We start from the raw sequence: 24,918 nt of genomic DNA, 5'->3' as shown, positions 1-24,918 counted from the left end.
CTCCATTGACTTCAACGCGAGAACCCGACACACTTTGGCACCTATGCACCCGCAGCCCGTGGGTGAGGTAACGAGAGCATTTCGGTGCTCCAGGGTAGTCTAACTGTCCTAGTGTCCAATTCCACAGTCGTTGTTGTCCTAACTAGTCAGGATTGTCCTTACTTACCTTTTACTTGAACTGTTCTGTCCATAGACGTTGTTACGCAACTCGCATGTGAGTTCACACTCTGCACACGCGTTCCGTGGGCCTCCTATTACTTACCTGAAGTTAGTGTAGCGTGGTCCCATCGATCCTACAGCCTCTGGACAGCTCCATTCCGTTTATCGACTTTCACATTCCACTTACTTAGTATATGGTTTGTCGTGCCCCTAGGGCACCATTGTAATTTTGTGCAACTTGTAGTATTTTTCGTAAGAGATTGTCATGTGCTTAGCCCTCTGACCTCATGAAGAGTTCAGAGGTGTTGTTATTAATAAATATACTGTTTATTTTCATAACAACCTGTGTGGTGTCCTTTCATCTGGTATTCAAGGGTTTATATTGTGGTAAAACAGCTGGCTTCACATGCCAAAAGAGTTTAGCCTAAGACTGCTTTGTCCATGCTACCATTAGGATAGCTGGTCTATACGGTTGACTTACAACCAATCACCATAAGTGTTGTTTGGACTGATACAAGGTGATCACTAGAACTAGTGAGCATCATATATCAGGCCAACTTATCACATTGGTGTGCAGCGGTTGGGATTTGAGCTTGCTGTTGTTTTTACCAAATATAATCTTGAAATATCATTTGAAAGATCACATAAGGTACTCTAGGTACATATAACAAGCTTAGAAATACTCTGAGTTCTACTGAACCAGCTGTTGTAGTAGAAAGGGCCTAGCACACCCTGACTACAACTCTTAGCAAGGGATCAGTAGGAAAACCCATAGATCTGAAAGAGACACGTTAGTATTAGATTCCTTACCTTAGAATATTCCCAGGCGTCAGACTGGATCCGGAAAATTTTGCATAGCAGTACCCTTGCGCGTCGTTAGGCGTCGTCTGCGGCTCCGCGTCCGTCGTCGGCGTCGTGGGCGCCGTGATGATGTCGTCGGAGTACTTAGACGCCGCCTCCGCGTGCTGACGTCAGTTCTTCTTTTTTCCGCGCCAGCAAGCGCAGATCTGGAAAAAGCAGTAACCCTAGTCACTTTTTGACTAATCTTTTTGATCCTATTTCGAGTCTGTCTCTCGACTCCGACACGGTGCCTTAGGGATGCCCAGCTTCAAACCTTCTGACGATTGCGACCGGCTGATGTCGGTCACGGATCCTCACCGCGTCTGTTTGTCATGTTTGGGCGACGACGACAAGGCCTGCTCCGACTGCCGGGCCCTCTCTTCGAAAGCCAGGCGGGAGCTGTCCCGTAGGCGCCTCAAACTCCGGCAGTCGGTCCCGCGCCGTGAGAGGTCCCGATCCCATGGGAGGTCGAGGGACAGGTCGCGTGCTCGGAGCCATCACAGCTCCGGGAGTAGGCCGCACTCCTCCGGGTCGAAGTCGTCGTCAGGTAAGAGGCACAAGAAGTCCAAGCGGCGTCATCGCTCCTCGGACTCCCCCCCGACGCTCGCACGATGCGGCCGGGGGTTCGGGTGACACCGCCCACGCGGCTCCGTCGGAGTCGCGGGCGCCGCTTGAAGCCCCATACCCTACGGTCCCTGGGCTCAACGCGACGCCAGAGGAGATCGAGCGCTTCCTCATGGCCATGAGGAACCTCTCTCCTCCGACGGGCTCCGCGGCGCCTTCGGGCCCAGCGGACCCGTCTGGGGGCCCTAGCGGGTCGGCGGCTCCGGCCCCGATGCCGTCGGGTGCTTTGGCCCCGACGCCGCCGGCGCCTTCGGGCCCGGTGCCGCAGGTCCCCGTTATCCCGACGCCGCCGGTGCCTTCGGGCCCGGCGCTGAGAGGTCCAGTTGTTCCGACGCCGCCGGCGCCTTCGGGCCCGGCGCCGCAAGATGCTGCTGGTCCTCCTTTGGGATCTGGTTCGTCGCCGGTGGATCTGACGACCTCCCCGGCGTCGGACCCTCAGGTGTCGCCTCCGGCGCCGGCCTCGGGCGGCGCCGTCCCCGGTTCACCTTCGTTCCTGTTCCGGCGTCGGGACGGCCCCGTTGGGCGCCGCTCCAGACACCGGTTGGAGAGTTCTCTCTCTATGAGCAGGCCCCATTGGATGAGAACCCTGAATTTCAGGAGATGGGTGATGAAGAGGACTGGGAGGGGTCTGAGGACCCTCTGACCAGGGAGTGTCAGTCTCATGAGGACTGGACAGGAGACCTTGGGGAGGCCAGTGGCCTGGACACCTCTCCAGACACTGGTTTTGTCTCCCCATCTTCCGTGGCATCGGAGGAGGGGGCAACTTATAGTGTGGTGCTGATGAGGGCTGCCAAGGCCTTGGGCCTTGAGCCTTGAGCTCCCCGTCGCGGCCGTGAGGACTAACCTCCTCACTGAGGTCCTTAAACCGCAGTCAAGCTCGGCCGAGCCTCTGCTGCCTTTTAATGAGGCCTTGACCGACGTTCTGCTGGGCACTTGGTCCAAGCCCGCTACGGGTTCGCCCGTAGATAGGAACGTGGCCAGACGCCACCGCCCAGCCCCGGGCGACCCATGTTTCCTGTCCTCCCATCCTACCCCCGAGAGCCTGGTCATCCAGGCGTCCAATTCCCAGACCGCATTCCCGTCCGCCCCCCCGGACCGGGAATCCAAGAGGTATGACCAGTATGGGAAGAAGATCTTCTCATCAATTAGCCTCGGCCTGCGGTCTTCTAACACCGCCTGCCTCTTGGGACGTTACACCCACTCTGTGTGGGATAAGGTCGCGGAAGTGCTGCCAGAGTGTCCGTTGGAGGTACGGGCCAAACTCGGCCAAGCCCTTGTGGAGGGCCGGGATGCAGCAAAATACTCTATTCGGTGTGGGCTGGATACCACCGACTCGCTAGGCAGAGCGATGGCTACGACGGTGGCGGTCAGACGCCACGCCTGGCTGAGGTCCGCCAACTTCTCGGCAGATGTCCAGAACACACTTATGGACATGCCGTTCGATGGCCGTCGCCTCTTTGGCGACAAGGCAGACCATGCGCTTCAGCGTTTTAAGGACTCCAGGGCTACGGCCAAGTCCTTAGGCCTTTCGGGCCAGCGCCAGCAACCGGCTGCCTATCACTCCTTTCGTGGCCACGGAAGGGGTGCGCCCACACGCGCCGCCAGCCACGCGCCGCAGGGCAATACCCAACGCGGTGGCGGCCGTGGGAACCGCCGTCCGGGCGGTCGGGGGCAACGGCGAGGTCAGTCCACACCTTCCCCCGCAGCATCCGCCTCGAAACCCTCCTAGTCCGTGCTTTCAGGCCCATGTGACGCCAGTGGGGGGCAGGGTTCGGACAGGTGGGTGCTGCAAATCGTCCGAAGGGGCTACTCCCTCCCCTTCGAGGCGACTCCTCCAGCCATGCCACCGCAGAACCACCGTGTATCGGGGGATCACTTGCGACTTCTGCAGGAGGAAGTTACGGCCCTCTTGGCCAAGGGGGCCATCGAGCGCGTTCCTGGGCCAGAAGTAGGGTGTGGTTGCTACTCCCACTACTTCCTGGTACCCAAGAAGGGCAAAGGGGGCCTACGCCCTATCTTGGACCTACGGAACGTCAACGGCTTCCTCCGGAAGGAGAAGTTCAAGATGCTGACACTGGCTCAGGTCCTTGCTGCCCTGGACCCAGGAGACTGGATGGTGGCGTTGGACTTGCAGGACGCTTATTTTCATATCCCCGTCCTGCCTGCCCACCGGCGCTACCTGCGGTTCATGGTGGGCCACGAGCACTTTCAGTTTACCGTGCTCCCCTTCGGCCTTACCAGCGCCCCACGGGTGTTCACGAAAGTGATGGCGGTGGTCGCAGCTCATCTGCGTCGGTTAGGGGTTTCAGTCTTCCCCTACCTCGACGACTGGTTGTTGAAGGCGGGCTCGCCCCAGACAGTCGTCAGCCACCTCCAGACGACGGCAGACCTCCTGCACCAGCTGGGGTTTTCCATCAATGTGCCGAAGTCGCACCTGTGTCCCTCTCAGAAGCTCCTCTTCATCGGAGCGGTTCTGGACTCGGCGCGGTTTCGGGTTTATCCACCCGAACAGCGGGTCCGGGATATTCAGGCTCTGATTCCCATATTTCAGCCGTTATCCCGGGTTTCGGTCAGGTTGACGCTGCGGCTTCTGGGGCTGATGGCCTCCTGCATCCTACTGGTGCATCACGCCAGGTGGCGGATGCGGGCTCTGCAGTGGGACCTGAAGTTTCAGTGGGCCCAGCATCAGGGCAACCTATCCGACCACGTCCTGATCTCGGAGGGCACTGCGAGACAGCTGCAGTGGTGGCTTACGGACCGCGATTGGGTCAGCGGCAGATCCCTCTCCCTTCCCCAACCGGAGCACGTAGTGGTGACGGACGCGTCCCTCCAGGGCTGGGGAGGCCACTTGGGAGAGGCGGAGATCAGAGGCCTCTGGTCTCCGGCGGAGGCCCGGCTCCACATCAACCTGTTGGAGCTCAGGGCGATTCGTCTGGCACTGAAGGCATTCCTCCCCTCTGTCCGGGGGAGTGTAGTGCAGGTGTTCACGGACAACACCACCGCCATGTGGTACTGCAACAAACAGGGCGGTGTGGGGTCGTGGATCCTTTGTCAAGAGGCTCTTCGCCTTTGGCAATGGCTGGAACGCCAGGGCGTGACCCTGGTGGCTCAACACCTGGCAGGTTCTCTGAACGCCAGGGCGGACGAGCTCAGCCTTCGGTGCATGATGGATCACGAATGGCGTCTGAACTCGGACATGGCGCAAGGCCTCTTTCAGCGATGGGGAGAGCCTTGGTTAGATCTATTCGCCACCGAAGAGAACGCGCAATGTCATCAGTTCTGCGCGTTGGAATTTCCAAGGCGGCACTCGCTCGGAGACGCTTTTCGTCGCGAGTGGAGTTGCGGTCTGTTGTACGCCTTTCCGCCTATACCACTTCTGCCCAGAGTGCTGAAGAAGATCAAGCGCGACCGGGCCCAAGTCATCCTTGTGGCTCCGGACTGGGCTCGAAGGTACTGGTATCCAGAGCTACTCAGTCTGTCAGTCGATCCCCCGGTTCGTCTGCCTCTTCAGGAGGACCTTCTGTCGCAGCAGCAGGGGACGGTCCTCCACCCGAACCTGTCCAGTCTCCACCTCCATGCTTGGAGATTGAGCGGCGACAGTTGAGGCCATTTGACTTGCCTCCTGAAGTCTGTAACGTCATTCTGGCAGCCAGGCGTCCCTCCACAAAGTCGGTATACGCCTGCAGGTGGAACAGATTTGTGGCATGGTGCACAGCAAAGGCTGTGGATCCTCTTTCTGCCCCTCTTTCTGAGGTTCTTCTCTTCCTTCTTTCTCTTGCCCAGCAGGGCTCTGCTCTGGGCACTCTCAAGGGCTACCTTTCTGCCCTTTCAGCCTTTCTCAGGCTACCTGATCAGCCTTCTTTGTTCAAGTCCCCTATTGTGAATAGATTTCTTAAGGGCATCACTCACACGTTTCCTCCTGTTCCGTTTGTGATGCCTCAGTGGGACTTGAACCTGGTTTTAACATTCCTTATGTGCGCTCCCTTTGAGCCACTTCACAACTGTCCTCTTCGCCTTCTGACTTTAAAGACTGCTTTCCTGGTTGCCATCACCTCTGCCAGGAGAGTGAGTGAGCTCCAGGCTCTATCTTCTAAACCTCCTTTCCTCTCTGTCCATCCGGACAAGGTTGTTCTGAGGACTCGTCCTTCTTTCCTGCCCAAGGTTGTCACGGCCTTTCACATCGGGCAGTCTATCACTTTGCCAACCTTCTTTCCGCCACTGCATCCCTCTAAAGAGGAAGAGCGGCTCCATCGTCTGGACCCAAAACGTGCGCTCTCATTCTATTTGGATCGCACACTCCAGTACCGGGTGGATGACCAACTCTTTGTTGGTTACGTGGGCGCTAAGAAGGGGAAAGCGGTACACAAGAGGACCATCTCCCGGTGGATCATCTTGTGTATCCAGGCATGCTACTCCTTGGCTAGGAAGGAGCCCCCTGCTGGATTGCGGGCTCATTCCACCCGAGCCACGGCTACTACCACTGCCCTGGGCAGGGGTGTGCCCTTACAAGACATCTGTCAGGCAGCTACGTGGGCATCGCTGCACACGTTTGCAAGACACTACTGCCTGGACAGCCAAGTCCGGATGGATGGCTTTTTTGGCCGTTCCGTCCTCCAGGACTTTCTGGTGTGAGTATTGGTTCGCAGACCCACCACCGGGGTTGGTATTGCTGGGGTATCTATTCTAAGGTAAGGAATCTAATACTAACTTGTCTCTTTCAGATGCACAAGTTACTACTTGTGTAACGATATATCTGTAAGAGACATTAGTTAGTATTAGATTCCTTACCGACCCACCCATCCTCCCCGTTCTGCGAACCAGTACCTAGGGTTAGGGTCGTCCCCTTCAGGGCCCTAGTTTCACTGGCACCAGTGTTGGTTTTTGGCATAGCTCTGCGTTTCTGGCGCGGAAAAGCTGTGTCTAAGAACTGACGTCAGCACGCGGAGGCGGCGTCTAAGTACTCCGACGACGTCATCACGACGCCGGACGCGTAGCCGCAGACGACGCCTACCGACGCGCAAGGGTACTTGTGAGAAGTTGGCCTGATGTGCAGTGCTCACTGTTCTAGTGATCACTATATATCAGTCCAAACAACCATTATTGATGATTGGTTGTAAGTCAACCTTATATACCAGCTGTCCTAGTAGCATGGATACGAGCAGTCTAAGGCTAAGACTCTAGAGGGCGTGTTAAGCCAGCTGTTTTACCATCACATTACCCCTTGAGCACCCAGTGAAAGGACACCACACAAGTGTTATGAAAATAAACAATGTATTTATTAGAATCACAACAACCCTGTACTCTTTATGAGGACAGGGTGCTAGGCACACAACAAAACTCTTACGAAAATACTTAAGTTAGCACGGTATACACAAATGCCCGAGGGGCACGAAAAACCATATACTTTAAAAGTGGAATGCGAAATTACTAGCAGGTAAGTACAGTACTAATAGGCTTTGGAATCGCTAGGACTTGACTAGGGAATCGTTAGATTACTTCTAGGAGACCTAGGGGACTCGGGTGCAGAGTGTGCACTCTCACGCGGGATGCGGGACAAAGTCTATGGAAGCTAGTAAAGTTAAAGTTAGTGTTCACGGGCGAACCCGACCTGGTAGGGAGAAAACGACAGTGGATCCTGACCCTTGGATAGTGAGGCTATGCTGGGACACCGAAGTGCCGAAGTTACCTAGCCCAGGGGCTGCAGCTGCATAGGTCTCAAAAGACGTCGGGAATCCTCGTTGCCGGACCAGGAGCCTGGAAGAAAGATGCTGGCAGGCGACCAGTGAAGATTGTTCGAGTTGATCCAAGCCTGGATCTGGAAGAAGGATGACACCTGAAAGCAGAGGGGACCAAGTTCGTGACTACTAGCCAGTAGTCAGTGGGTACCAGGAGGGCACCGGATGGTAGTCACCTCGACTAGGTGAGTGGGCGACGCTGGCTCTGCAGATCTCACGGACCAGGAGGCGTTGTCGGCGACCAGGATGGAGAGGCGAGCTGTCCCACGATGGATGAAGCTGTCGGCGTCGAAGTTACCCAGGATTGGGCAACAAGCCTTGGCTAATTCAAGCCCACGCGGTGGACTCAAAATGGCGTCTTGAGTGGACCAGGAGGGTCCAGGGTGCTCCTCTTCGGGAGGGGAGCAAGGGCCAGTCTGGAGCAACCAGACCAGCAGCAGTGATGTCGTCGGGCGTCGTTCAGAAGGCCACAAGCCAGCGGGCTAGTAGCCAAACAACGCCGTGAGCAGCAGAAAGCAGAAGGGCCCCACGCCGATCGTGGAGATGCTGGGGGGCTGCTCTTCGGTGCTGGAGCTGCTCATGGTCGGGGCTTCTCTTACCCCAAAGCACTCAGTCGAGGGTCACTCGGGAGTCATGCTGGGCAAGCGTCGTGCAGTCTTGAAGATGGCCGGTCCCTCGAGGTCTCGTCACACCCACGAATCTCAGCGTGACTGATGATGTAGGTAGAGGTCAGAGGTGCCAGGGAAGCCGGTTCTCGTCGAGCTGGGCAGTCTTGATCCGGAGGAGAGACTGGCAACAAACCGCGATGCTTGGTTTGTGCCTGCTGCTGCACGGTGACTACTCCTTAGTCACAAGGGAGAATCTTGGGAAGAAGTCTTGAGTTCCTTTCGTGGAAAGTAGTTTCAGGATTCAAAGATGATCTGATTTGGAAGGGGGCCAGTCCCTACCTTTATCTGGGAAAAGGGGGCTGGCACGCGACTAAGTCCTGCCCTAGGGGTGGGACCAGGAGGGGGGTGGTTACACCCACTTCCTTGGCGGGCTTTTCCCCAGCACAGGGTCTGGAGTGTCCCTGGAACTGGTTCAAGCCAGCCTATGCACCGTGAGCACCGGGGTGCCACGTGCAGTCACCTTCCTCTGAAGCCCTGCCTACCTACAATACACAAAATCCTGTCTGGGACGGTGCTGGCACCGCCCCTGGCAGGAAACCCTTTGTCCTTATCTCTTGCTCTGGGAGGACTCCCAGCAGCAGGAGGGCAGACTTGTGTCTCGGTGGCAGCATCCATTTTGTGGATGCTAAGGCTCTGTCTGACTTTAACCGGGGTTAGGGGTTACATACATGTCGTGTCCCTCTAGAAGGGTGGAATGCTAACCCCGTCGCCAGAATTGGCGAGGGGTTAGTATTCCAATTCGTATGACACCTTACTCGACATGTTTTGATAAAGCGATACCAGAGTTGGCATATAACCGCGAGGATTATAATGCACTTAAGAGTATATGGTATGCGATATCATGGAAACGGCTAAGGGATGGATCCCGAAAGCCGCAGACAGGCTCAGCTCATGCCAGAGCACCATCTCACATGATTCCAAGCACTCTGCCTTCAGGATTGTTAAGGCCTGCCATAGGAGTGATTGACAGGAGATCTGTGTGTCCATTTTAGGGTTAGATATAGGTATACTATATCTAAAGCAAAGGGTGAGTACACCACCTTGCCCCAGCTGTCGTGCAGCCAGTTGTGTCAGTTTAGTTAGTCAGCCCAGGGGTGGCATAATACATGCTTCAGCCCCTGGGAGACTTCTGGGTACACCTCAGCCCTGGGTACAGGGACTTGGAGAGGGCCCAGTGCCAATTCAGTACCTGAGTACAATTTGGATAGAGAGAACAGCTAGGCTGTGGGTCTGATTAGCAGGCCCACAGCCAGGGAAAGTCGTAAACCAGTGCAGCAAAAAGCAAAAATCTGGGTGATCATAGGATTGCAGACCCTACTCTCCTACAGTACTGCTACGCAAAATTTTCCGGATCCAGTCTGACGCCTGGGAATATTCTAAGGTAAGGAATCTAATACTAACTAATGTCTCTTACAGATATATCGTTACACAAGTAGTAACTTGTGCTGTAGGTAGGTGCATCACTTACACCTCACTAGAAAGCATGTCTACCCATGGAGAGACTTCAGAGACTCCCCTAGTGGTTAGTGACCCCCCACAGGTCCTTTCCAGATATGCAGCTCTCAGTTTCCAGGAGATGAGACAATTGTGTACCTCCAAGAAATTGAAACAGGGTTCTAACCCTAACACTCCTTTTCTGTTAGGTCTCTTAGAGACATATGATGCCAGAAGGGCTGCCAACACAGACCCCTCTAATCCAGATAGGAGCATGCCAGCCTTAGAAGGTACCCTTGGTGATCCAGATCTCCCTGAAACAGAGAATGTAGAGGAGGAGATGGAGGAAGAAGGGGACACCTCTGGGGATGAGGCAGACAAAGGTCCTGAGGTAGTCAGCAGACTAACCAGGGCCAACTTAGACCTACATAGGGAAGGATCTGGGGGACCCCCAGTACTGACCCTGAGCAGGCCTAACTATGGAGTTAGAAGAGATAGGTCTCATTCTAGGGACTCCATTAGATCTGTGCACTCTCGTGACTCTCATGCATCTGCTCAGAGGAGGATGACATCCCCTCAGAGGAGAGAGCATGAGGCCAAGATGAAGGAAGCTAACCTACGGATCCAGAGGGAATAACTTGCCCTGGCCAAAGAGAAGCTTGCCTTTGCTAGGGAGCAACAGTTGAGTGGGGTAGTCCCCACTGGTGGCAGCAATATCCCTAGGGATAGAGACAGGAGTTTTGATAATAGACACGTGAGTAAAATAGTGCCCTCCTATAAGACAGGAGATGATATCCACAAGTGGATAACTGCTTTGGAGAGAGCCTGCAAAGTACAGCAGGTACCCCGGAGTCAGTGGGCAGCTATATTGTGGCTCTCCTTTGAAGGTAAAGGTAGAGACAAGCTCCTCACTGTTAGAGATGAGGATGCTAATGATTATCAAGTCTTGAAAACTGCACTGATTGATGGGTTTGGCTTAACCACTGAACAGTACAGGTTGATGTTCAGGGATACCCAGAAAACTCAGGCTCAAGATTGGACTGACTTTGTTGATTGTGCCACTAAGGCTCTGGAGGGCTGGTTACTGGGAAGTAAAGTTACTGATTACACAGGATTGTATAATCTAATTATGAGAGAGCAAATCTTAAATAATTGTCAGAACCAGTTGTTGCATCAGCACTTGATTGACTCAGATCTGACCTCTCCCCAAGAATTGGGAAAGAAGGCAGACAGATGGGTCAGGACAAGGGTCAAGCAGCAGAACCAGAACCAGGGTGGTGGCCAGAAGAAAGCAGACCAGAAGGGTAATGAGAATAAGCAAAATGACCAGAAGTCTTCAACAGGGCCCCAACAACCTAAGGAGGGTGGGTCCCAAACTTCCCAAAAGAAGAAGAATGATGGTCCTAAGAAACCATGGTGTCAATACTGTAAAAGTAAGACTCACTGGTTTAGTGAGTGCACCAAGAAAGGCCAAACTCCTACCACTACTGTCCCTAAGACACCTGCACCCCCTAGTACAGTTAGTAGTGGTAGTGTACCTCTCAAGGCTATAGTTGGGTTAACCCTGGGAACTGAGGTGGGTTCTGACTTAGTTAGAATTCCTACTCAGGCAGTTCTTGTTTGTACTGGGGACATGGATATGACCCCTACTGTAAGTCCTAGTACTCTGGGCAAATACAGACAAACGCCTTTAATCAATGGAAAAGTGGCTCAGGCCCACAGGGACACATGTGCCAGTGTCACTATGGTGACAACAACATCTGTGGACCCTGACCAGATCATGCTAGGTTCAGATTACCTAGTGACCAATGCTAGCAATGTCACTACCAATCACAGTATGGCAGTTGTTAATTTCTCCTGGCCTCAAAAGGGTTGTAGTTAGTTCAGACCTCCCAGTAGATTGTCTTTTGGGCAATGATTTGGAATCCTCACTGTGGTCAGATGTGGAGTACAGGACTCATGTAGAAATGCTAGGTCTCTCCTCACATGTCCTTGCTGTGACTAGGTCACAGGCCAAGAAATGCCCAGCTGAACAAGTGCTGGATCCTGGAAGAATGGACCAGACACTACCCAAGAGAAGGAATGGTAGGGTTAAGGCAGAGCCTTCCCCCCTGCCTCAGGTTGAGGATCAGCCCTCTCAGGAGGCTGACTCAGTGACCCCAGAAGGAACTGTCCTAGAAGAGCTTGAACCTGATCAGGTTGAGTTTCTTGGGACAGGGGGACCTTCCAGGGCAGACTTGCGGCAGGCCCAATTAGACTGTTCCTCTCTTGAACCCCTCAGACAGCAGGCTGCTGCTGAGGCTGCAGGGAATGCTACAGGTGCCCATAAGGTATATTGGGAAGATGGACTCCTATACTCTGAGGCAAGAGACCCCAAGCCTGGTGCTACTAGGAGGCTGGTCATCCACTTGTCTCTTAGAGGTTTCCTTCTCACCTTAGCCCATGAGATTCCCCTTGCAGGTCACTTAGGCCAGAACAAGACTTGGGACAGGCTTGCCCCACACTTTCACTGGCCTCATATGTCTGAAGACACTAAAGAGTTTTGTCGCTCACGTGTCACCTGCCAAGCCAGTGGCAAATCAGGTGGCACAACAAAGGCCCCCCTTATACCACTACCTGTGGTGGGGGTACCCTTTGAAAGAGTGGGGATAGACATTGTTGGACCAATGGACCCCCCAACAGCATCTGGGCACAGATTTATACTGGTGGTAGTGGATCATGCCGCCAGGTATCCAGAAGCTATTCCCCTTAGGACCACTACAGCTCCTGTTGTGGCCAGGGCCCTACTTGGAGTTTTCTCCAGAGTGGGGTTTCCTAAGGAGGTTGTCTCTGACAGAGGTGCAAACTTCATGTCAGGATACTTGACTACTATGTGGAAGGAGTGTAGAGTAAATTACAAATTTACCCCACCCTATCACCCACAATGCAATGGGCTTGTTGAGAGATTCAACAAGACCCTCAAAGGGATGATAAAAGGGTTACCTGAAAAACTCAGGCGAAGATGGGACATCCTTTTACCCTGCCTCCTGTTTGCTTACAGAGAGGTCCCACAGAAGGGGGTTGGTTACAGCCCTTTTGAGCTTCTGTTTGGGCATCCTGTAAGAGGACCCCTATGTCTTGTGAAGGAAGGATGGGAGTTACCTCTCAAAAAGCCTAAGCTTGACATAGTGGACTATGTACTTGGTCTCCGCTCCAGGATGGCAGAGAACATGGAGAAGGCATCTAAAAACCTTGAGGCCAGCCAAGAACTCCAAAAAGCTTGGCATGACCAAAAGGCTGTCCTAACTGTGTACCATGCAGGACAGAAGGTGTGGGTGTTGGAGCCAGTGGCCCCAGCAGCTCTCCAAGACAAGTGGTCTGGACCCCATACCATCATTGAGCAAAAGGGAGAAGTCACCTACTTGGTGGACATGGGAACTCCCAGGGGCCCCCACAGGGTGCTTCATGTAAACAGGCTCAAGGCATTTGTCAACAGGGAGGACATGGGCTTGCTCATGGCCACAGATGAGGGGCGGGAGGTAGAGAGTGACCCTCTCCCATACCTGCTCACTCAGAACCCTGATGATGGGTCAGTAGATGGTGTAGTCTTTTCTGACAGCCTCTCTGAACATCAACAAGAGGATTGTAAACAGGTTATTCAATCCTTCAGACACATGTTCTCACTGACCCCCAGTCAGACAAACTGGTGCACCCATGAGGTGGACACTGGTGACAGTCTGCCTGTCAAGAGTAAAATCTACAGGCAACCTGACCACGTCAGGGACTGCATAAAGAAAGAAGTCCAAAAGATGTTGGAATTGGGAGTCATTGAACCCTCAGAGAGCCCTTGGGCTAGTCCTGTAGTTCTAGTGCCTAAACCTCACACCCAGGATGGTAAGAGAGAGATGAGGTTATGTGTAGACTACAGGGGTTTCAATGCCGTCACTAAGACAGATGCCCATCCAATACCTAGGGCAGATAAACTGATAGACAAGTTGGCTTCTGCAACTTTCTTAAGTACATTTGACCTAACAGCTGGTTATTGGCAGAACAGGTTAGCTGAGGATGCCAAGGCCAAAACAGCATTTTCTACCCCAGAAGGTCATTACCAGTTTGTGTTGATGCCCTTTGGTTTGAAAAATGCACCTGCCACTTTTCAAAGGTTGGTGAACCAAGTTCTCAGTGGGTTGGATGACTTCTGTGCAGCATATCTAGATGATATTGCTGTCTTTAGCTCCATCTGGGAGGATCACCTGATCCACCTGAGGAAAGTTTTGGAGGCCCTGCAAAAGGCAGGCCTCACTATCAAGGCTACTAAGTGCCAGATAGGGCAGAGTCAGGTTGTGTACCTGGGCCACCTTGTGGGTGGAGGCCAGGTTCAACCATTGGAGAGCAAGATACAGGCCATAAAGGACTGGGCTCCTCCAACCACCCAGACACAGGTCAGAGCTGTCTTGGGCCTCTCTGGTTACTATAGGAAGTTTGTCAAAAATTATGGGTCCATTGTTACACCACTTAATGACTTGACAAGCAAGAAAATGCCAAAGAAACTTCAGTGGACAGTTAGCTGTCAGAAGGCATTTGATGACCTAAAGCAGGCCATGTGTACTGCACCTATTCTCAAGAGTCCTGACTACTCCAAAACCTTCATTGTCCAAATAGATGCATCTGAGTTGGGTGTGGGAGCTGTTCTTTCTCAACTGAATGTTGATGGTCATGACCAGCCTATTGCTTTTATAAGCAGAAGGCTGACCCCTAGAGAGAAACGTTGGTCAGCTATTGAGAGGGAGGCCTTTGCTGTGGTTTGGGCCCTGAAGAAGTTGAGGCCATACTTGTTTGGAACTCACTTCAAGATTCAGACCGACCATAAGCCCCTCTTATGGCTAAATCAGATGAAGGGTGAAAACCCCAAACTTCTTAGGTGGTCCATTTCCCTACAGGGGATGGACTAAACAGTGGAGCACAGACCAGGGACTGACCATGGCAATGCAGATGGTCTCTCCAGGTATTTCCACTTAGAACAGGAAGACTCACCTGGTCAAGGTTAGTTTAATGTCCCTAAGTTTGGGGGGGGGGGGTTATGTAGGAGAGTGGGGTCTGCAATCCTATGGTCACCCCATATTTTTGCTTTTTGCTTCACTGGTTTACGACTTTCCCTGGCTGTGGGCCTGCTAATCAGACCCACAGCCTAGCTGTTCTCTCTCTAAATTGACAACCATGTACTTTAGGTGCATTTACCAATTGGTACTGGGCCACCTTATCAGTACCTGTACCCAAGGCATAGGTGTACCCAGGGCCTACCAGGGGCTGAAGCATGTATTATGCCACCCCTGGCTGGCCATCTAAATCTGACACAACTGGCTGCATGACAGCTGTGGCAAGGTGGTGTAAACACCCTTTGCTGTAGATATAGTATACCTATATCTAACCCTAAAATGGACACATATATTCCTATCAGTCACTCCTATGGAAGGCCTTATCAATCCTAAAGGCAGAGTGCTTGGAATTATGTGAGATGGTGCTCTGGCATCAGCTGAGCCCGTTTGCAGCTTGCGGAACCAAGTCCTAATAGCTGTTCCATGATAACGCTATACCATATACTCTTAAGTGCATTATCAACCTCGCGGTTAAATGCTAACTCTGGTATAACATTATCAAAACATGTCGAGTAAGGTGTCATACAATTTGGAATACTACCACTTCGCCAATTCTGGCGACGGGGGTAGCATTCCACCCTTCTAGAAGCACACGACATGTATGTAACTGTGAACCCCGGTTAAAGTTAACTCGAGCCTCAGCATCACAAAATGGATGGTGCCACCACAGACACAAGTCCGACCTCCTGCTGCTGGGAGTCCTTCCAGCGAGGATGGCTTGGACAAAGGGTTTCTTGCCTTGTGAGGTGCTAGCACCACCCCAGACAGGATTTTGTGTATTGGGGAGGATAGGCCTGAAAGGAATGAGACATGCCTGGGGCACACAAGGTGCCCTGTGCATACACCGGTTCAAACCAGTTGCTGGGGCATCCCTGCCCCAGCTCTGGCGGGAAACCGGAAAAAGGATAGGGGGTGTAGCCACCCCCCTTCCTGGTCCCACCCAGGGGAGGGACCTAGTCCGTAGTGCAGCCCCCTTTAGGAGAATAAAGTTAGGAGCTGGTCCCATTCCAAATTAGATTATCCTGAACTATTCAACAAGAAGAAACTCTGGCCTTCGACGTTCTGCTCCACAGAAGACTGAAGAATCTCCCTTGTGGGCAAGGAGTGTCCACCCTGCAACTGCAGGCACCATCAAGCGTCCAGCGGCTTCACTTTGTCGTCTTCCCTCGAGAATCCAGACTTCAGAGCCCGACGAGACCCGGATTCCCAGACCTCTCCGACCTCAACCTACATCTACAGCAAAGCTGAGACCCGTGGGTGCGACGAGACACGTGGGACCGGCCATCTTGAACGAACCTGCACTTCGCTTCCAGCACGATTCCCGAGGTAAACTCGACCAAGTGCTATGGGGACTGAGAAGCCCCAGCCCCGAGCAGCCCCTGCACCGAAGATCAGCCCTCCAGCATCCACGAGATCTGCGTGGGGCCCTTCTGCTTGTTTGCTGCTCGACGCGTTGTCTGGTCACTTGCCGGCTGGCTAGTGGCCTCCTAGACGACGAACCTTTGAATCTTTGCTGCTGGTCTGGTTGCTCCAGACTGGCCCTTGCTCCCTTCCAAAAGAGGGGCACCCCGGACTCTCCTAATCCGCACCAGACGTCTTTTCCCTTCACCGCGTGGGTTGCCTTTGCCAAGGCCTGTTGAGTCCAATCCCGGATCCGACACCGCCAACAGCGAGAGCCTGCGTGGGACAGCTCGTGCCTCCATCCTGGTCGTTGAAGACACCTCCTGGTCCACGTGGCTGCAGAGTCAAGCGTCCACTCTTCACCTGATCGCGACGACAGCACCTGGTTCCTTCCTGGTTCCACACCGGTCACTGGCTAGTGACTTTGAACACTGTCCCCTCTGCTTTCAGTTCCTCTTCTTCACCGATCCACCCTTGGATCGCACCGGACATCTTCCTCCTGGTCGCCTGCAGCATCTTTTCTTTCAGGCTCCATTGACTTCAACGCGAGAACCCGACACACTTTGGCACCTATGCACCCGCAGCCTGTGGGTGAGGTAACTAGAGCATTTCGGTGCTCAAGGGTAGTCTAACTGTCCTAGTGTCCAATTCCACAGTCGTTGTTGTCCAAACTAGTCAGGATTGTTCGTACTTACCTTTTACTTGAACTGTTCTGTCCATAGACGTTGTTACGCATCTCGCGTGTGAGTTCACACTCTGCACACGCGTTCCGTGGGCCTCCTATTACTTACCTGAAGTTAGTGTAGCGTGGTCCCATCGATCCTACAGCCTCTGGACAGCTCCATTCCGTTTATCGACTTTCACATTCCACTTACTTAGTATATGGTTTGTCGTGCCCCTAGGGCACCATTGTAATTTTGTGCAACTTGTAGTATTTTTCGTAAGAGATTGTCATGTGCGTAGCCCTCTGACCTCATAAAGAGTTCAGAGGTGTTGTTGTTAATAAATATACTGTTTATTTTCATAACAACCTGTGTGGTGTCCTTTCATCTGGTATTCAAGGAGTTATATTGTGGTAAAACAGCTGGCTTCACATGCCAAAAGAGTTTAGCCTAAGACTGCTTTGTCCATGCTACCATTAGGATAGCTGGTCTATAAGGTTGACTTACAACCAATCACCATAAGGGTTGTTTGGACTGATACAAGGTGATCACTAGAACTAGTGAGCATCATATATCAGGCCAACTTCTCACAGCGCTTAGATGGGGAAAGGGGTGCACAAGAGGACCATCTCCCAGTGGATCATCTTGTGTATCCAGGCCTGTTACTCCGGGGCTAAGAAGGAGCCCCCTGTTGGATTGCGGGCTCATTCCACCCGAGCCACGGCGACTACAACTGCCCTGGGCCGGGGAGTGCCCTTACAAGACATCTGTCAGGCAGCTACGTGGGCCTCGCTGCACACGTTTGCAAGACACTACTGCCTGGACGGCCTCTTTGGCCGTTCTGTCCTCCAGGACTTTCTGGTGTGATTATTGGTTCGCAGACCCACCACCGGGGTTGGTATTGCTGGGGTATCTATCCTAAGGTAAGGAATCTAATACTAACGTGTCTCTTTCAGATGCACAAGTTACTACTTGTGTAACGATATATCTGTAAGAGACATTAGTTAGTATTAGATTCCTTACCGACCCACCCATCCTCCCCGTTCTGCGAACCGATATCTAGGGTTAGGGTTACCCCCTTCAGGGCCCTAGTTTCAATGGTACCAGTGTTGGTTTTTAACATGGCTCTGCGTTTCTGGCGCGTAAAAACTGTGGCTAAGAACTGACTTCAGCACGCGGAGGCGGCGTCTAAGTACTCCGACGTCATCACGGCGCCCACAACGCCGACGACGGACGCGGAGCCGCAGACGACGCCTACCGACGCGCAAGGGTACTGCTCCACAAAAGTTTCCGGATCCAGTCTGACGCCTGGGGATATTCTAAGGTAAGGAATCTAATACTAACTAATGTCTCTTACAGATGTATCGTTACACAAGTAGTAACTTGTGCATCAGGAATACAACTATCCAGTGGATGCTGACCCAGACATTCACACACAGCCATGGGATGACCCAACACACCCAGGTGATTTGCAACCCATCCCTGATACACCTGCATACCATGCTAGGCCTTCTCCTACAGAAGACACAGCTGCTTTTAATTCATTAATAGAAAGAGCAGCAAGCCATCACAATGTGGACATGCATGCAGATCCTGTAGAGGAAGATTTCCTCTTTGACACTTTTGCAACATCAGAAAGGACAGTTAAAACACTGCCCATGTTGAAAGGGGTACTTAAGCATGCGGGGGACATATTTAAGGATACCACTAGGGCTAGGGTCATTAACCCAAGGATAGAAAGGAAATATAGGCCGGCGCCAGTAGACCCCACATACATTAAGGGACAACTGCCTCTAGATTCTTTGGTGGTAACGAATGCACGTAAACGTGCAAACTCTCAAACAACTGGGGAAGCTGCACCCCCAGACAAAGAATCGAAGATTTTTGAGGCCTCAGGAAAAAGGGTAGCCACACAGGCGGCTAACAACTGGAGAATATCAAACACGCAAGCCCTGTTAGCCAGGTATGACAGGGCACACTATGACACATTAGAGACGCTTTTGCAGCATCTACCTGACGCTTACAAAGAACAAGCTGAACAACTAATACAAGAGGGAAAGCTAATCACAAACGCTTCCATTAAATGTGCCTTAGATATGGCGAATACAGCTGCCAGATCTATTAACACTAGTATTATGATCAGGAGACATGCGTGGCTACGCATTTCTGGTTTTAAAAACGAAGTTCAGTCCACTTTGTTGAACCAGCCCGTTAATCCTGACTTCTTGTTTGGTCCAGATGTTGATACAATACTGGACAAAATGAAAAAAGACACTGAGACGGCAAAGTCAATGGGAGCCCTACAGTCACAACAACATAGAGGCTCCTTTCGTCGCTCAAGATACAGAGGGGCTGCGAGAGGCATCTCATTTCAGCAGACCACAAACTATAAAGGTAACACAAAAACCACCTACAGTAAAAACAATAGAGGTGGATACCGCGAAAATAATACCAAAGGCAGAAGACGAGGGAACAACACCACCAGATCCTCTGCTAATACAAAGCAGTGACTCCTTAGCGCTACCCCCAGACCACATAACACCAGTCGGGGGACGTTTACAACAATTCCTACCAGTCTGAAAAAATATCACTACAGACAAATGGGTAAGGCAAATTATCCAACATGGCTATTGCCTAGAGCTAACCTCCGCACCACCCAACATACCTCCAAAACACCGGCCTATGTCCGCAGAACACCTCAACTTATTGCAACAAGAAGTTATCACCATGCTGCAAAAAGGGGCCATAGAACTAGTACCCTTAGAACACCAAGGTACAGGAGTATATTCGCTATACTTCCTCATCCCCAAAAAGGACGGGTCTCTCAGACCAATATTGTACCTGAGGCCCCAAATCAATACATCTTATCAGAGCATTTTCATATGCTCACTCTACAACAAGTGTTACCACTGTTGCGGCAAGGAGACTTCCTCGCAACCTTGGACCTCAAAGACGCATATTTCCATATCCCGATACATCCTGCTCACAGGAAGTATCTCAGGTTTACACTACTAAATCAACACTACCAATTCAAGGTGCTTCCGTTTGGAGTAACAACAGATCCAAGAGTGTTCACAAAATGCCTAGCGACAGTAGCTGCACACTAAAGGAGACAACAGATTCACGTCTATCCATACCTGGACGACTGGCTTATACAAGCGAAGTCAGCCCAGCAGTGTGCCAGCCACATGTCAAAAACGATTCACCTACTGCACAGCCTAGGCTTCACCCTAAACTACCATAAATCTCACCTTCAGCCATCCCATGTACAGCAGTACCTGGGAGCAACAGTGGATACCTTGACAGCAAAAGCATACCCAAACGCTGCAAGAATAAACAGTATGCAGCTCCTAATCCAAAAGTTCAAGTCCCAACACTCGCTCTCTGCCCGAGTGTTTATGCAACTCATAGGCATGATGGCCTCGTGCATCTTCATAGTCCCTCACGCCAGACTACACATGCGCCCGCTACAAGAGTGCTTAGCACGGCAGTGGAACCAGGCTCAAAGGCATTTGAAAGACCTAGTGTTGGTGACCAGTCGTGCATACAACTCTCTGCATTGGTGGAACCCACAAATCCTTTGCAAGGGACGACTGTTCCAGGAGCCTGTACCACAAATAGTGCTAACAACGGACGCATCTCTCATAGGATGGGGAGCCCATGTCCTTCAGTACACAGTACAGGGCATATGGACAGCACAACAAAAGAAAATGCACATCAACTTGCTGGAAATTATGGCAATTTTTCTGGCAATGAAAGCGTTCAAAGTACATTTATTTAACAAATTTGTGTTGATCCGGACGGACAACATGACAGCAATGTACTACATACAAAAACAGGGAGGAACACACTCCCCACAGCTATCACATCTAGCACAAAGCATGTGGAAGTGGGCCATACAAAGAAACATTTTTCTCATGGTGGAGCACCTCACAGGCAAACACAACCAAGTAGCGGATCTGCTCAGCAGACACAGCCAATAGCTGCACGAGTGGGAGATTCATCCCACAGTGCTCCAACCATACTTCCAACGGTGGGGACAACCAGAAATAGACCTGTTCGTCACAAAGGAAAACGCAAAATGCCGGTACTTTGCCGCCAGGTTCCCACATCCGCAGTCGCAGGGCAATGCGATATGGATGAACTGGTCAGGCAGATTTGCGTACACTTTTCCCCCAGCACCGTTACTACCGCTAGTGGCACGTAAACTACGCCAGCATTCACTGACACTAATCCTAGTTGCTCCAACATGGGCCAGGCAACCATGGTACACAACGTTCCTAGAACTTTCCGTGGTACCTCATCAAAGACTGCGGCTAACACCCATTCTACTCACTCAGGGCCATGGAGACATACAACACCCAGATCCGCAACAACTGAACCTTGCAATCTGGCTCCTGAAGTCTTAGAGTTTGGGTGCCTGAACTTACCTCCTGACTGTATGAACATTATCAAGGAGGCAAGAAAACCTACAACCAGAGCTTGTTATGCCGCAAAATGGAAGCGTTTTGTCATTTACTGCAATAACAATAACGTAAACCCACTAGATGCTTCAACGCAAAATATCATTTGCTATCTTTTGCACCTACATCGTTGCAATTTAGCTTATTCATCTATAAGAATACACTTGGCTGCCATTGCAGCTTATCTTCAAAACAGGCAGCATCTTTCGCTATTCAGAGTGCCTGCGATTAAGGCATTCATGGAGGGACTCAAAAGAATAATCCCCCCAAGACACCCACCTTCACCTGTCTGGAACATTAACGTCGTTTTAACCAGACTAATGGGACCACCATTTGAACCATTGCATTCCTGCGAATTACAATTTTTAACATGGAAAGTGGCATTCCTAGTGGCAATTATTTCACTTAGACGAGTTAGTGAGCTACAAGCCCTAACTATTCAAGAGCCATTCATCCAAATGCATGCCAATAGGGTAGTTCTTAGAACAAACCCTAAGTTCATGCCCAAGGTGGTATCCCAGTTTCATATCAATTAAACAATAGAACTGCCAGTGTTCTTTCCAAATCCACAGTCAGTACCTGAAAGGGCTCTACACACACTAGATGTCAAAAGAGCACTCCTATACTACATTGATAGAACTAACGATTTTCGAAAAACTAAACGGTTGTTTGTTGCCTTCTCACCACAACACAAGGGCAACCCCATTTCAAAATCTGGGTTAGCCAGATGGATAGTTAAGTGCATCTAAATATGTTATCTCAAAGCAAAACGCACTTTAACAGTTCCCCCAAGGGCGCATTCTACACGCAAATGTGGGGCATCCATGGCTTTCCTAGGAAATATTCCTCTAGAGGAAATATGTAGAGCAGCCACATGGTCTACCATACATACATTCACAAAACACTATTGTGTAGATGTAAATTCCAAACAGCAGGCAGCTGTAGGACAGGCTGTTCTAAAAACACTTTTTCAGACTGCTGCAGCTGGCACAGGTAGCCACCGCTAAGGGAGAAACTGCTATACATTCTATGCACAGATATGAATTCAGCAGCCCACATGCCTCAAACGGAATATGCTACTTACCAGTATGCATCTGTTCTTGGCATGTAGGGCTGCTGACATTCATATCGCCCACCCTCCTCCCCGGTGCCTGTCGCAGCTGTAGCATTCTTTATCTATTTCTTACTTTCTTGCATGGACACCCTTTACTGTACCATACTCCATCTCTGCCACAATGGCGAAAAACAATCTGAGGATGGAGAGGATGCCCATGCGCACTGTAGTCCTAGGGAGGAGCCACGTATCTCGTGATACTTCGAAGACTCTTCCAGGACAACAACGTGCAATCATCCAGACCCAACACTAGGCGGCGATCTATGCACAGATATGAATGTCAGCAGCCCTGCATGCCAAGAACAGATGCATACTGGTAAGTAGCATATTCCTTAGTGAGGCTGCTGTGCCACCCAGGGGCGTAACACAGGCCCACGCAGCCCCTGGGGTGCGGGGGGGACCTCTAGCTCCAAAGGGCCCCCTCGGCACTGCACTGTGGCCAGAGAGCTCCTGATTGAGCCTGGAGGGGGCCCCTCTAAGTACCATGCAGGGAGGCCCCCTCACTTTTCGTTACGCCAGTGATGCCACCGGAACCCAAGCGATGTCTCCTGAACATATGGGAAGCATCAGACCTCAATCCCACACAGCCCAAGATTGGGCAACACTAGGCATGACAATATCCAAACGTAACATCGTCAAACATGGGGGCCACAGAATACTCTGGCTTACGGGGAATGGTGCAACGATATGGATGGAGCTATGGTGGCTGAAAAGGCAGTATATGTTCATAGAAGGTGTCCCAAGAAGTGGGAGCGGGTGCGGTGAAAGTGGAACAAATTCAGAGGAAATATCTGCACGTTACCACCTGTGGAACCCTCACTGGAAGACAGCTAGCAGAACGATGTGCCACATATTAAATAACTTACCAAAGGTAACTTTGACACAAACATGTATAGATACTATAGGAATAGGTTGTAGGGTGAAACATAAATTTTGTATGTGTATATTATAAACACCCACATCTCCTGCGTTTGTAAATTCTTGCAATGCTCCGAAACTCCGAAAGAGAGCAATTCTTACCGGTTCCAAAGTCTGAGACAAGGAAAGGGTTCTATTCCTGTTTCTTTTTGGTACAGAAAAATTTCAGGCATGGAGTCCGATCCTGGATTTGAAGAGACTCAACACCCACCTCAGAAACAGCCCTTCTGCATGGTAATGCTACAGGACATTTTGTTACTTCTAAACCCAGGGGATCGCATGAACACCCTAGACTTGAAAGAAGCATATTTTCTTGTTTCCATTCATCCCTCCCACAGACTTTACCTTTGATTTGCCAAAGCCGGAAGCCATTATTAATTCAGGGTGCTGCCTTTTGGCCAGCAATCAGCTCCAAGAATATTCACCAAATGCTTGGTTCCAGTGACAGCCTTCCTAAGGAAACGACAACAAGTGTTTTCCTACCTGGACGATTGGCTGATCAAAGCATCATCGGAGTCAGCAGCTCAGTCGTCCACGGAGGCATGTACAAGACTGTTAGCCAAGCTAGCCTTACCCTAAACGAGGAGAAATCGGCCTACCACCCTTCCACAAACATTGCCTTTTAGGAGTAATACTGGACACCACACTAAACAAGGCATTTCCTTCTCTCGAAAGACAAGCAAATCTAATATCGCTGGCTCAGTCATTCACAAGATAAAGGTCACTTTCAGTACGGCACTACAAGTTTATCCTGGGGACAATGTCATCTTGCATCCCTCTTATTCCTTTCTGCCGATTGCGAATGCGCCCATTGCAGGTAGAACTGGACTTACAATGGCGTCAGGCAGTAGGTTCTTTCGAAGACGTCATTTACAATCATGGCAAGTTTGGTCAACGTCATCTCTTGGTGGTTCCGGCATTGAAATATTTTGATTGGTCTCTCCTTTCTTGCCATGCAATAGTCCCCACTGATGCCTCCCTGAAAGGATGGGGAGCTTTCATACAAGACCCCCAGGTCAGTGGCTGTCATCAGAAGCAACACCAGCATTTTCACATCAATTTACTGGAGCTCACGGTAGTGCGATTGGCATTGCATACATTCCTGCCAAAGATGAGGAACTATGTGGTGTTGGTCAGAACAAACACAACTGCAATGCATTATGTCATCAAGCAAAGGCGGCACCAGATCTCACCGCCTCTCTCAGGAGGCTCAGTACATCTGGAAATGGGGGATCCAGAACGCGATCTCTCTGAAAGCGCAACATCTTCGGGGCTATCAAAATACAACAGCAGACACACTAAGGAGGCTCAAATCGTCCTGCCACGAGCAGGAATTTCATCAGGAGAGAACCAAAAGCATTTTTCTCCATTGGGGCAGGCAAACAGTGGATCTCTCTGCTACGTTATATAACAAGAAATGCCATTACTTTGTAGGTTGGGATCACCAGCCGGGATCCTGGCAGAATGTGTTTTTTATGGCATGTTCAGGCAACTTTGCCTTTGCTTTTCCACTGATTCCCCTCCTGCCAAGACTACTCCTGAAGAGCAAGGCAGAACCCTGTCGGATGGTCCTAATAGCCCCATCATGGCCATGTCAATATTGGTTCCCAGAACTTCTCCTACTCGGAGTTCGGGTGGTCCAACACTCCGAGGAGGTCTCCCCTGCGGCCCTGACCTGGGATCTAGCGATCCCTGACCTACCTAAAGCTTAAAGAAGACGCTTGCAGCATCAACCTGAAGGGTCCCCCCTACCGCAACTGGTAAG

The 24,918-nt window shown here is 51.3% G+C and overlaps 1 protein-coding gene across 2 annotated transcripts in view; it reads left to right on the top strand.

The window, feature by feature from the left end:
• Positions 1-24,918, top strand: part of TAOK1 (TAO kinase 1) — a 1,359,031-nt gene that overhangs the window by 982,130 nt on the left and 351,983 nt on the right. The window lies entirely within an intron of this gene.

This window comes from Lissotriton helveticus, chromosome 3_1 (assembly GCF_964261635.1).
Source record: "Lissotriton helveticus chromosome 3_1, aLisHel1.1, whole genome shotgun sequence".
NCBI lineage: Eukaryota > Metazoa > Chordata > Amphibia > Caudata > Salamandridae > Lissotriton > Lissotriton helveticus.
This window is presented reverse-complemented; position numbering and strand designations above follow the sequence as displayed.